The sequence below is a fragment of the Psittacula echo genome (genome assembly GCF_963264785.1).
Source record: "Psittacula echo genome assembly, chromosome: 11".
NCBI classification, from domain to species: Eukaryota; Metazoa; Chordata; class Aves; order Psittaciformes; family Psittacidae; genus Psittacula; species Psittacula echo.
The window spans coordinates 19846883-19859547 of record NC_137746.1 but is presented as its reverse complement, the minus strand read 5'-3'; positions in this window follow the sequence as shown (position 1 = coordinate 19859547).

The window sequence follows — 12665 nt, the reverse complement described above, 5'->3', positions numbered from 1 at the left end:
CCAAACCCCAAAGCATCCAAACCTTTTTAAAAAACCCTGCAGAACTGACACTGGTTATTTCCCTTTTGATTTTGCTCATTTTAGAAACCACTCTATTTCATTTCTCCCTTCTGTTCAGATTTTCTATCTACCTGAAATATCTTCTCAGCCTTCCATTCCGCTTCTCATAGTCAAAGGAGCGTTGTCTGAACTCAATATACATACTCTTGAAAAAGTCTGAATAGGCTTTTGAGGTAGGAACTTAGGTTTGCTTCAGGAAAATAAAACACAACTCAAACAGAACAAACCACCAAGTGAAATCAAGGATTTAGTAGAACTGTTTCAGGACGTAAGATTTCTTAAAAAAGCTGATGGAGATAAGAATAAATTACAAGTGATAAAAGATTGGCACAGTGGGGTTTCATAATATATTCACTTGATGCTTATATAATAATCCTGTGCAGATTTAGTATTTGATAGAGTTTTATGAAGGAAAAAAGAAGTCCCAAATCACTTCCCAGCAAATAAAAGAGCTCACAAGAAATAAAATACTATTGCTCCCTTTGACCACTAGGTGATAGTCTTGCTCAATTTATTCATTTTATCAAGGTCATTTATATAAAGATTAAAAATGTTGTAGCTCTTAAGGAATTTGATTCATGAAAAATAGATCTTTTTTTCTCCTGAACATCAAGCCAAACTTTACTGGTTTTCTGGTTTATAAGTATTTATCAGTTGTAACATAATCTTTTCCATTGCTCTGTTGGATTTATTTTACTATGGTTAGTCCCCAACAAACACAAAAATGTACACAGTAAATGCATGGATACTTATCTTATAGTCTGGCTCAGTGACACCAATGCAATTAGAACTATTGGGATTTTGTGTAGACTGAAGTGTTGAAATTTAAGTTTGATTTCTATCGGTCTTCATAGTGAAAGAGGCTAAAATATTTTTCCCAGTATTAATAACTTCATGTCTTCTTTAAAGGACTGATTTTTAGATTAAACCCCGTCTTTTCATGTATTTAAACACTGGCACACAAATGTTTTGATTTTGTGAAAGGACTATCTCAAATCAGGATGATAAAACCTCAAAACTTAATACATTTCACATGTTAAGCATTGAGTTTTCACAATATTGAAATTCCTTCTGGAGAATTTACTAGGACTTGTCAAGACCTGACCAGCAATAGTGTATGTGGCTTTATTAAGCTAAGAAATACCCAACATTTATAGTACTTGAAGCAAAACTAGCAATTCTGAAGTATATTCCTTAGATCAAATGTATCAACTTTAATTTTTGTAGTATTATTTTCTTAAGATTACATATACTTTTAGCATTTTTTTTTTTTTAGAAGAGTAATAACTCCTTGATTTTTATTTTTTTTTTCAGAGCAAGAAAGGGGCAAATACTTGTGAGTACTTTGAATGCATTCAGGACAGCTTTCCTCTTGTTGTCTTTGCTTTGATCTGCTGACAGTCTGACATTGAAAAGTATTTCTCTACATACCTACCTTTATTTCATGACAGAAATCTCATGTGAAGGTGAGTATAGGAATAAACTAATTCTATGGAAATATTATGTGTACCATTGCAGTGTTTGGAGTGGAAGCAGGACTCCAGAGAACATACATAATCCATATTCTATGAAAATGTGTCCTGTGAAAATTGACATTGTTCAAGTTTCATTAGTTTGTAAATCGTCTACTGACTGCTCACACTAGTGTCTTCTTAGCTCTGCCAGAATTCAACCGTTTGTAAAATCATTTAAAGTACTTTTCTGTGAAGCTTGGTGCATGTAGAGTCCAGAAACTGTGTGGAATTTTCCAAAGAAGTTTTCCTGATCTGGAGTCAATGATCTCCTACAGACACTTGTATTCCTGTTCCAGGGCTGGCAGCAGTTATGCTTCCTTCCATCAGTCTGCAGTGTGCAGGTGCTTTCTAAAAGGCAATCAAATCAGCTGTTAAGGTCATTTTTATTATTGGCTTCTGCTTGCAGTGCTCACTACTGGTGTGTTGTCAGGTGATACTCAAATCTGAGAAAGTTGTCTTCTCTGTATTGATTAAAATACAAAATAAATTACCTTGCTTGCATGATTCAAGAGATCTCCTATCCTTTCTGCCTGTGGTCACTGTTAAGCTTTCCTTACTTCTGATCTTATTTGGAACTTGAAGAGGGAAATTTCTTATGGTTAATGAATAAATAAACCGCAGCCTCTTAATTGTACTCTAGGGATGAGGTTTTAACGTGAGATTTATAGCTTCGTGAGGTCATCTTATTTAGGCATAGCCAGGTCCCAGTCTTCTGTCAAAACACCATTCCTTGTTTTTTCCAGGCATGACCATCTGAAGTAGAACTGTATTATACGACATCCATCCTATCTGATCCTATGCTGCCATTGCTTCTGTTGCCTCATTGTCCATACTAGTTCCCTGCACTTCTAAAGAGATGACTGCAGATCTATAGGATACAGAGCTTCTGTGAGGAAGCAGCTAGAACTGACTGTACCCAGACAGGGAACCAAATGGGAAGAAAAAGCTGATGAGAATTTTTAATTAACTGATAGAGTCAGAGAAGATAGCTTCGACAGAACAAAGCACTTTCATTTTTTAGCTTGAAGAATCTCAGTCTAATGCCAAAGCAATCCAACCCTTCAATGTGTGCAAGCTTCCGCTAAGATAGGATAGGAAGGCAAAAGCAGCAAAAAGAAGGAAGCAGGGAAAATATCGCTGTGCCACTTTGAGGAGTCAGGGAAAATGAACATGTGCTGCCCTGAATGGTTAGGCACTCTAGTGAGCAGCTGGAATGAATGTTAAGTGGCATCTGCAGTTAACTGCACATTCCCATATACCACCTTCCTTCCTTTCAGTATAGTAGGATTCAGCTCATTCAGATACGAGCCCTTTGTGTGGCATGTGCCCCCCCCCCGCGATGTGAAATCAAAACATCACATACTCGCCCCAAACCCAGCAGACACTGGAGAACAACAGCTATCGGTGTGTCAGTGTTGGTAAAACTGCTGAACCTTGGGTCAGTGCTGTGATTGCTCATACTTAGCTGGCTGAGATTCCACTTTCTAACATAAGTGGATGGTTTCTTCTTTATGTCTTGTATTTTGGTCTCTAATAGGCATTTTGGTTTTTATGAGAAAAAGAGTGCTGGTACTTGCAGAGAAAAGTTAAACTCAGACTGGTGTATACAAGGAGTTTTGCTGCCATCCTCCATAATTCCTTTTCATATTGCAGTCCTCTCTGTTTTAAGTGAGAATGAATGAGCTTTTTACTGCTGCCTGTAGGGGTCGTATTTCTTCATGACTTTCAGGGTTCCATGCTTCTGTTACCTGTTGTTTTCTTATTCTACTAGGTACTGGAAAGATAAGACTAATAAATGACATCCTGCTAAAGAAATAGGGCTCAATTCCAAGGAATCTTGACTTTGGCTGAAAGCGTTCTGCAGCGAAGCAGTAATAAGCAGATAAAGACACCAAGTAGCAAGGATGGCATGGCTGAACTTCGTATTATTAATGATATCAAAATATAATTGTTAGAGGACTGGAGCACAATACATAGGAAGAAACTGGAAGATCTGAGAAGATTAAGGGGAGGATCCCATTGCTATCTTCAGTTATTTAAAGGGACTTTAGAGAGAAGATGAATACTCTTGGAGATGTACAGCAAAAGGGCAAAAGAGATCAGGCATAAACTGTGACAAGAGAAATTCCAGTTGAGAGTGAGGGGAAAGGGGGATGATTTCAAAGTGGTGGTAGTCAGCCATTGGAGCAGGTTGCCAAGAAGGTTTGGTGATCTTCACCCATGGAAATGTTCAGAACTCTGCTGGCTATACAGCAACTTGGTCTGGCTTTGGGTCTAACCTTGAGATTGGCCTTGACCAGGTGATCTCTAGAGATCCTTTCAAATCTAAAGCAATCTGATTCGACCATCCTACTTGCATGGCTATGTAAAGTTATCTATGGCTGTGTGGTTATCTTGGCCCTTGTCATACCACCTGGAATTGGCTGTGTGAGAGTCTGTATTAATCTCCAATGACTTGCTGTATGACAGTAAAATTGCTTCTTGTTGTCAGGCTGGGGGACAAGTGTCTGGTCTGAAGAGCTCAGCAGTGGTAAAGCACACATATTGTTAGGAAAAGCTCCCTCAAGTAGTATGATACTGCCTGAAGACCTCTCCTGATATATCTAGGAGGAGTGTGTTGCTTTTCTGAAATAAAGTCCCCTGAGCATGCACACACAGAACTGGGCTTTTCACTCCATGCAAGTAAAGCAAACAGCAGGGCAGGCTCTGTTTAACCGAGATCCAGACAGCGGGGTACACACTGGCACAAACCCACTCCAGAGGTGCTTGGCAGTTTGTACCCCTTTTGAAGGGAGTGGTGAATTTTTGTATTCAGCACAAGCTACTTGAACTCCGGTGTGCAGCTGATGCAGAATTGCAGCACAGTCTGGCTGCAATCAGCAATCTGTGCTCTAACGGAGTGCAGTCGCTGAGCAGCTGGCTCCAGCCACGCATGGTTGCATGTCTGCTCCTTTGTCCTTACATCTACCTGGTGAAAATGATCTTGAGAGTTCATCACTCCCATTGCTCTGGCAGGCTTCCAAAGACAAATAGAAAGTTGTCATCTTTCTGTTGTGTTTGTCTGGGAAGTAGCCAGTTTTGCATGGATTCTGTGAATAGTGGCTTATATTTTGAAATTATTTATATAAGCAAGCTAGCCATGTGTTCAGAAGAGATAGTCTGGCTTTTGGGACTAATTTGTTAGAAAACTTATTAATGACTATAAAGTACATTTTAGAATTTTCACTTTTGGTGCATGTAGTGTTGTATTTTCCTTTGTATATCACTTTTAGTTTAGATTCTAATTGCAGTATGAATGTAGCTATTAGAAATCTGATGCTACTGAGTATTTCAGAGTTTCTTAATTCTTCTAGTGCATTCCACCCCACTGAAGCTGCACAAAATCAGGCTTTCCTGTAATTTTTAATTCTAACACGAACAATAGTAATTTCTCTGCTTCAACAGACTTTATTCAAGTACAGTATAATTACTTTTTTAATCTGTTAACAAAAAGACTACTAAGCAGCGTGTCAAAAGAGACACTAATCTTTTGTGTTTTCCACACCTACCTAAATGTGTGAGGTGTCCTAAAGAGCTTGAAAAAACAAAAAGCCTGTGTTTAGAGACTGGATTTCTTTTCCAAAGTTAGGGTATTCTTCCAGGGAAAGAAATACCACACTTTTCTTAGTGTTGTTTAACTCATTAATGATGGAAATTTAGGGAAGCTAATGATTGAAGCATATATGTATTGGCTCCCTGCTGATTTGGTATCTTCTCCCTGAATAATTCAAATAAATTGTTTGCCTTTAGTTGGACCATGAAAAACACTTTTGGGTTTACTTGTGACTAGAGTGCAGACCACCTGATCTAATCTTTTTTAGAGAGGTTTTATCTGAAAACAAAGTGAGTGATACATTAGATAACAGCTATTTTTAAATTATTTTACTCCCTGTGTACAGAGTTTGTATTTTGAATATGGATTTTACCAGGGTTTTATATTCCTTATTTTGTAAGTGAAGATTTATTCAGGCTACAAAAGCTTTGTATGAAAAATGTTTGCTAATAAATGTAGTATCACAAAGCTTTCATGGATTTGCCTTTTTGCCAGAAGCAGGTACATGTTCTGATACCAGATGATTAAAATGTGGGCTGCCTCTGAATACTGCAGAATACTACATATGACATGTAAAGCTAGAGGTTTTTTTGTGTTTTAATTTACGAGTATATGTGCGTCAAAAGCTTGAAGTTAAAAAGTACCTTCTTTGAAATCTCATTCATGGGCTTGGAAACCTTGTTTCAATGTCAGGAGCCTTTTTCACTTTGAATTTCACTTAATGTTTTGTGCTGTAAGTTCCTATAATACAGTGTCTTGTTTTCTGCAGTGATAACAAAAGTAAACTGCTATCAGATATATTTAAAGGATACTCTGTTGTCTTCAAAATTTACACCTTGCCTATTGTCGTGCTATTTAATGTATAGTGTTGCTTGTTCCTTAATAGTCATATATGCAAGTAAAATGACTGTGAAATGAGAAATCTGACACTGTTTCTGTTCAGTGAAATGTAATGTAGAAGGACTCCACAAGTGTAGCAATGTCAACAGTTATAGTAAACCTCATGTAGCTTGATCTTAAACTTCATCTTTATGTATACAGGAGAGATGCAATTATAAGAGACCAGTTACTGCATTTCTCTTCTGTTTAATCAGTAATGATGACTTAAGTCAGGAAAGAGAATTAGTAGAAATATGAAGTGAAAACTTAACAGGTGGTTGGGGTGAGAATCTGTTAGTCCTGGAACATGTCCAAATGACTTGCACAAAGGTGTAAAAAATGTATTAGTGCATGGGGGTAATATAAGTCATTGAAGATGGGCTTTAGGAATCTCCAGTTACTCAGTGAAAAAAGTAACTGACATCTGTTACTCCTTTCTCAAAAAAAAAAACCCAAAAGCTCAGTTAAAAATTTGTTCTGACTTTAGTTTGTGGAAGGAAGTTTGTACTTGCCATAAAGCAGGCGCTTTCATGTGTGGCTTCTCACAGAACTGTCTGACAGGAGGCATGTGTCATGATCCAGTTAGTGCAGTCAATCAAAGAGGAAAAGGCTTTGGCATGAGAAGAATTAGGTGCCACCGCAGAAGGGAAACACAGCCACAAAGGGCTTGTTTCTGATTTACCTTACAGAACAACAGAATAACCTCAGTGTTAGTGATGGCAGCATTTGAACCCTAATACAATGCTCCATTAATACATGTGACTGCTTCATTACACATGTTGGCATGACAGAATAAATGTGCCATCCCATAATAAAAGCTGCTACCTAGTGATGGACACAATGACAAAAGGTCAATTTCTGATGAGTATGAAGCAGCCTTGTGCTTGAGCTGTCTTTTAAAGAAACTGTTGGGTGAAAGTTGTGAAAATTCTGGTAGATTAATCTATGAGAGTGTGCTCAAATCCACCACCATGTCTTGCCAATCTCTTGACCATTCCATAAGATTTTCTAATTGCTGGATGATAGAAAAGCTGTTAAGCAATTCTTTTATTGCATAGTTGCACAGCATACTGTAACTAAGAACATATGGACTCTTACCCACGTTAATGCTGAATTAAGTGTTATAAACTAGCTTTCTGGATTTAGAATAGGAGTTTAGAATAGGAATTTAGAATAGAAATATGAATAGGAATATAAATTGTCAGATTAATTCAGGTCAAGGAGTTTCCAAGCCCGTCCCACTTAGTTCTCTGAACCTAAACTGTCTAATGTAAAGAACATGTATTTTATTTTTTAACAAACATTTTATACCTTCTTATGTCTGTATGGTATTAGCACAAATACTTCATGCCTGTAACTGGAATCCTAAACTCTCAATAGTAGAAATAGTAAATAAGCAGGCATTATAGCTGCTTTGCACTTGTGGAAGTGTCTGCCTTAATATGAGCTTGGTGAAAAAATATTGTTCCAGAGTAAGATGGTTATTAAAAAGAATATTATATTTCATTGTTATAACTAAAAATGCTTATTCCTGAATGAATCTATACTAGTGCTATGTAAACAATCTAAATAATTTCTGTCTTGACAGGAAATTTTTGAGCTGCCTTTTCCTGACATGCATCTTCTTTTATGTTCTTTCAGGAGAAAATGTAGCTGGTTCTCATCAGGGTACATCAAACATAACACTCCTTCTGTTAAGAATATCAGATAATGTAACTTGTAGTATAAAATGTGATGCATTCAGCTGTTTTTTATTTTCAGTAACAGCATTTAATAGTTTCATCTTCTTTTCAGCAGCACTTAGTTCTTTCTATTCCTTTGTTCCCATCTCCTTTGCTTTCTGAATTTATTCTGCAACTTCCTGACCGATGTTGTAAATCTTTCGGCAGTCAGTATTTCAGTCACGAGCAGCATGTGGTGTGTGAGATCCAGGAATTTCAAGTTCTACCTTTATTTACCCTCTTGTGATTCTATTCATTCTGTGAAGTTTTTGGCATCATTAGTGGTGTCAAAATCAAGCATGTTGCCCTAGCAAGCCAAATATAAGAATGAATTTGCAGTGGAAAAGAAAAATGTTCAGGAGACCCTTTAGTAACTCCACTAACATTTTCCGTTTAAAGAACATACTACAGGGATTTCTCAGCCGAGTTCTGTCCTTTCTCTTTTGAGGAGCGTGCTGTGTTCCTAGTTCACTGGTCATTGCATCCATTTTTATTTTTTTTAATTAAAATTGTTATTTATATTTAGGATGAGTATGAAAGCACTCTCTATCTAGTTATGTCTTATTTTGCCTTCTGTTGTGGATAATAAACTTAATGTCCTGGTGTAGAATACTGTTAATGCATTTAGTCCTGATTCAGCAAGAAATACTACTTCTGGATTATGTGAGCATGGAAATAGTGCTGGTACATCAGGATCTACCATTTTACTAGTTTTTGTGCTCTGTAGCTCCAGAATCTGACTGACAAAGTAATTTTGTGTCTAACTTTGAGGGGAAAATCAGCAATGGATTCCTATTCATCTGGCTGAGCAGTTTTGGCTATCTTTCAGATATAAGGATTGTGTTTGTCATTTTGATGCTTGCATTCACTTTCCTTTCTTATTTAGTTTTAATGCTAAAAAAACCCCACCATATTACAAATATTAGAGATCTGAGGATTTGAGTTATTAGACATAAGAGACTAATGTATTCTAGTAGGAGAAACAACTTCATACACACAGGACACATCCACAAAACTGCCTTTGAGTATGTAGCCTTCCTATTTGAATTCCTCTTCTGTAAGGCAAATAACTGGCAGGTTCTTACACAGCACAGAACTACCCAGCAGATGTGCTTTGGTTGGTTTGACCTATTCTGATAATTTCTTGTGCTCCATTCTCTATTTTGAGTTTGGACAAAACTTCTTGCATCTTCTGACTCTTAAAATTACTTGGATGTACGGGGTACGTAGTTATAACAAGTTTTCTGGGTTTTATATATTCCAGGTTGGATTTGAAATAGTATTCATCTCTTCCTTTGGACTATTCTATATTTATAGAGAGCTGAGCTTCAGTATCAGTTGGCCACTGGGGATCACAGAAGCCAATACATAATAGCTATGAAACATATGTACATTTCTCTGGGAAGGGAGCAATTCATAAATAAGTAACTTAAAAGGGAGTTATGTCTGCAGAGGTGAATTATCCCCTCCTAAATGCATGTCCTTATATGGCAGTGTAAAACATTTAAGTGCATATTGTGTAAACTCATTTGAGGATTAAAAAAAGCAAACCAAACCCAAAAAAAAAAAAAAAAATCAAACCATCTTCCCCCCAAAAAAACCCAAAACCCAAACACAAACCCCAAAACCAAAACCAAACCAAGACAACCCCCTGAAAATTATGTACCAGCACTTCAATACATTAGCAAATTGACTCTAAATTACAGAAATGTTCAGAAGAAGATAATGGTTCTTTTACAATGCAAATACTTGGAAGAACTAGGATGTTAGTACTAAATTGAAAGTGTAGAGGATTATTAGACACAATGCTTGGAGTCAAAATGCATTTTTTGATTTTCTGGATATATAGATGTTTTTCATGTGTTCAGATATAGAAAAATTGAATGCTGACCCTAATGAGACCAAGGCATTTTAGCTCATATTAGCTGTGGAAGTTGGAAGCTCCAGATTTTCCATCTGTTGTTTGCTAGTAATAACAAAATTTCTATTTCTTTTTAATTTGGAGGTCTAGGAGAAAGGATTTCTTCTTTTTTTTTTTTTTTTTTAATGAATGTGTGTGATGACTGGAGTTGCTGAACTCTTTTCATGCCCCCTTCCTATTGCAATCAGACAATTTATTCAAAAAACACAGATCGATTCTTGTGATGTAACTGGTACTGAGACTCGTGGTAAGAGCTGCATTCTATTGTGCATGGGCTTGACCTTCTCAAGTCGTTCTAATCTGAATTGTTCCATGATTGTATGATTCATATCAAAGTACAATTCTATGGGCCTAATTTTTAATGAAGAGTTTGCTGTCAATCATGTGATTCTGAATTATGCTCTATGTAGTCCATAATGGACTCAATCTGGTGAGGGGATTCACTGCAAATGAAAAACGTGTGTATCAACTTCCTCCCTTAAGTTTAGTAACTCTGTCAATAGAATTGCCTGTTTAAAGTTAGGCTCTGTACCCAACTTGAAGTTTTGTGCAATTATCCTCCATTCCTGCTGGTGCTAAAGGTCAGGTTGAACAGAGCCTTGGGTGGCATGGTTTAGTGTGAGGTGTCCCTGCCCATGGTAGGGGGTTGGAACTAGATGATCTTAAGGTCCTTTCCAACCCTAACTATTCTATGATTCTATGATTCTATATTTAAGCACTTGGAAAAACACTAAAACTTAAAATTTTCTCTGTTTTCTGCAGAATAGTACAAAACTGAGTTGGGTTTATACTTACCTAATAAACATAAGTGTCTTTTTTCTTTTCAGATCTCTGCTCTATCCAGAATATCACCTTTCCTCATAGCAGGAGAAGTGGGGAAAACACTTGTATTTTCTTATTCAAAACAGCCTGTAGAGAAACTCTTCATTCATCTAGAATTACTGAATTTGAATGGAAGTTCAAACTGATTACCTTAACTTAAACCTTAAATATTTTTGCTCTTCCAAACGAGCTTTCCTTGTAACAAAATGAAGTTTTTGTTACCTTTCCTAAGGTAACTTTTTCTAAGTACTTACTAGGTACTTTTCCTAAGTAGTCAAGGAAAGCATGTGTCATCTTCTGCCTTGAGTATGTTTATGACAGAGTTTGTATTTTCATTCAAGTAAATGTTTAATCCAGCTGTCGGTATTCATCCTTTCTGTGAGTACTGCTACAGCATCATTCATCCGATGACTTCCTATTCCAATCACTAATTGACTAAGCTTCAAGACATAACGCTTCAGTGAAATACGTAGGAAATATGCAGGGGTCACTTCACAGCGCTGATGCACAGCCACCCTTGAAATAAAAAATGGCAACTGCTCAGCTCTGTGCCCTCAGATATTCAGCATATCCAGCTGAAGCTTCATTCAGAATCTGGGGAGCTGAGAATGTGATTATTGTAACAGGCATTTGGCCAGCACGCTTAGGTCAAGTAACACTCTCCTAACAAAACTAATGGGAAATTTTTGTCAGATCCAAGAATTGGGATCCTGTTTTCTGTCTTCAAAAAAATGAAAGCCCAGACTAACCTGTATGAAACTTGGAGACTAGGCTTTGTGTCTGAAATGACAAAGTATCCCCTGCTGAATGACTGATACATTCTGTGTTACTCAGGTATTGATTTGAAGTCTCTCCAAAACTGACTGAAGTTAGCCCACAATATTTGACAAAACTTTTGCTCAAGACACAGGACAAACTCAAATACCTGGGATATGTCACATGCATAAGTTGATATCAACAGGTGACACTTTATTCCATTGTGATTTAAATCCCTCACAAACCATTTGGCATCAACAGAAAAGAGAAGTGGAATTATTAATAGGATATTGAATGAGGAAGCACCTGTTTATGCAGATGTTTGTTTAGATAGATATGTTTACCCTTCCACTACATAAAACAACTAATGATTTTGTGTTTACAGTTTTAAACTGGGTATTTTTTAAACTTGAAAGAAATCAGCTTTAAATTACAAAGAATCAAAGGGCAGGATTAAAAAAAAAAGATAATTTGATCATTAGTAAATAATTTTGTATTTAAAAAAATAAGGTCTTAAAACATCAGGATTGATATAACTTCAACTGGAATCAGTTAATGAAATACCATTTCCAGCAAAGTCCATTTTCTAAAAGTCACTGTTTTGTAGGAATAAGCTATTAATTTTACTGTTAACTTCAAAGGATGATTAACTGGGCCAAAGTTAAGATCTAAAAACTCTGTCCTGAAATTACTGCTAGCACAGAAGTACCTTGGCAAGGGGTTAATGCATTATAGAAGTGGGATAAGTGGCTTTTTTCTGCCCTGTCTATATTCATTGGAGGTTCTAATGCTGTGTCCTGGATCAGGATGTTTAACAGGGGATGTCCTTGGTTACAGGTCTTGTAATAGAATTCTCTACTGCAAATACTTGTAGGGTCATCAGGAGAGTCTGGGAAACTTTCTAGTTAGAAGCCAGGTTCATATTCCTCTTCTGGTGAACATTTCTTTATCTGTACAGAAACAGCTTCTTCCAGGAGGCTCTATCAAGGCAGACCTACTGGCTGCTACAGACCTGCAGATGTTAGACATCTGGCTACTTCGTATAGCCAGGTGTCTAACATGCTCATGTAGGTTGCAGCAACGTTCAAATCAAGCTCTCGCACCAGTTCTCTTGTGTCATGCTCTCACCAGTGTTGCTCCAAGGTCTGGTTCTGAAGTGCTTCCCTCTCATTATTTGTGAACAATTTTCTGGTTTAGTAATGGGAAGAACACCTTTCTTGAGGGGATTTTCATGTGATTATAGGAAAGTGAATTGTAAATACGAGTGATGCATGAGTGAGTCTTTCTCAAACTTCAGCATGTGAAGCTCAACTGTTGTTTAGTACTTTCTCACTTTATTTAATCACACAGAGAAAAAAACAATGCTCCTTTTCTCTCAGAAAAGCTGGTGGCAGCCAAGT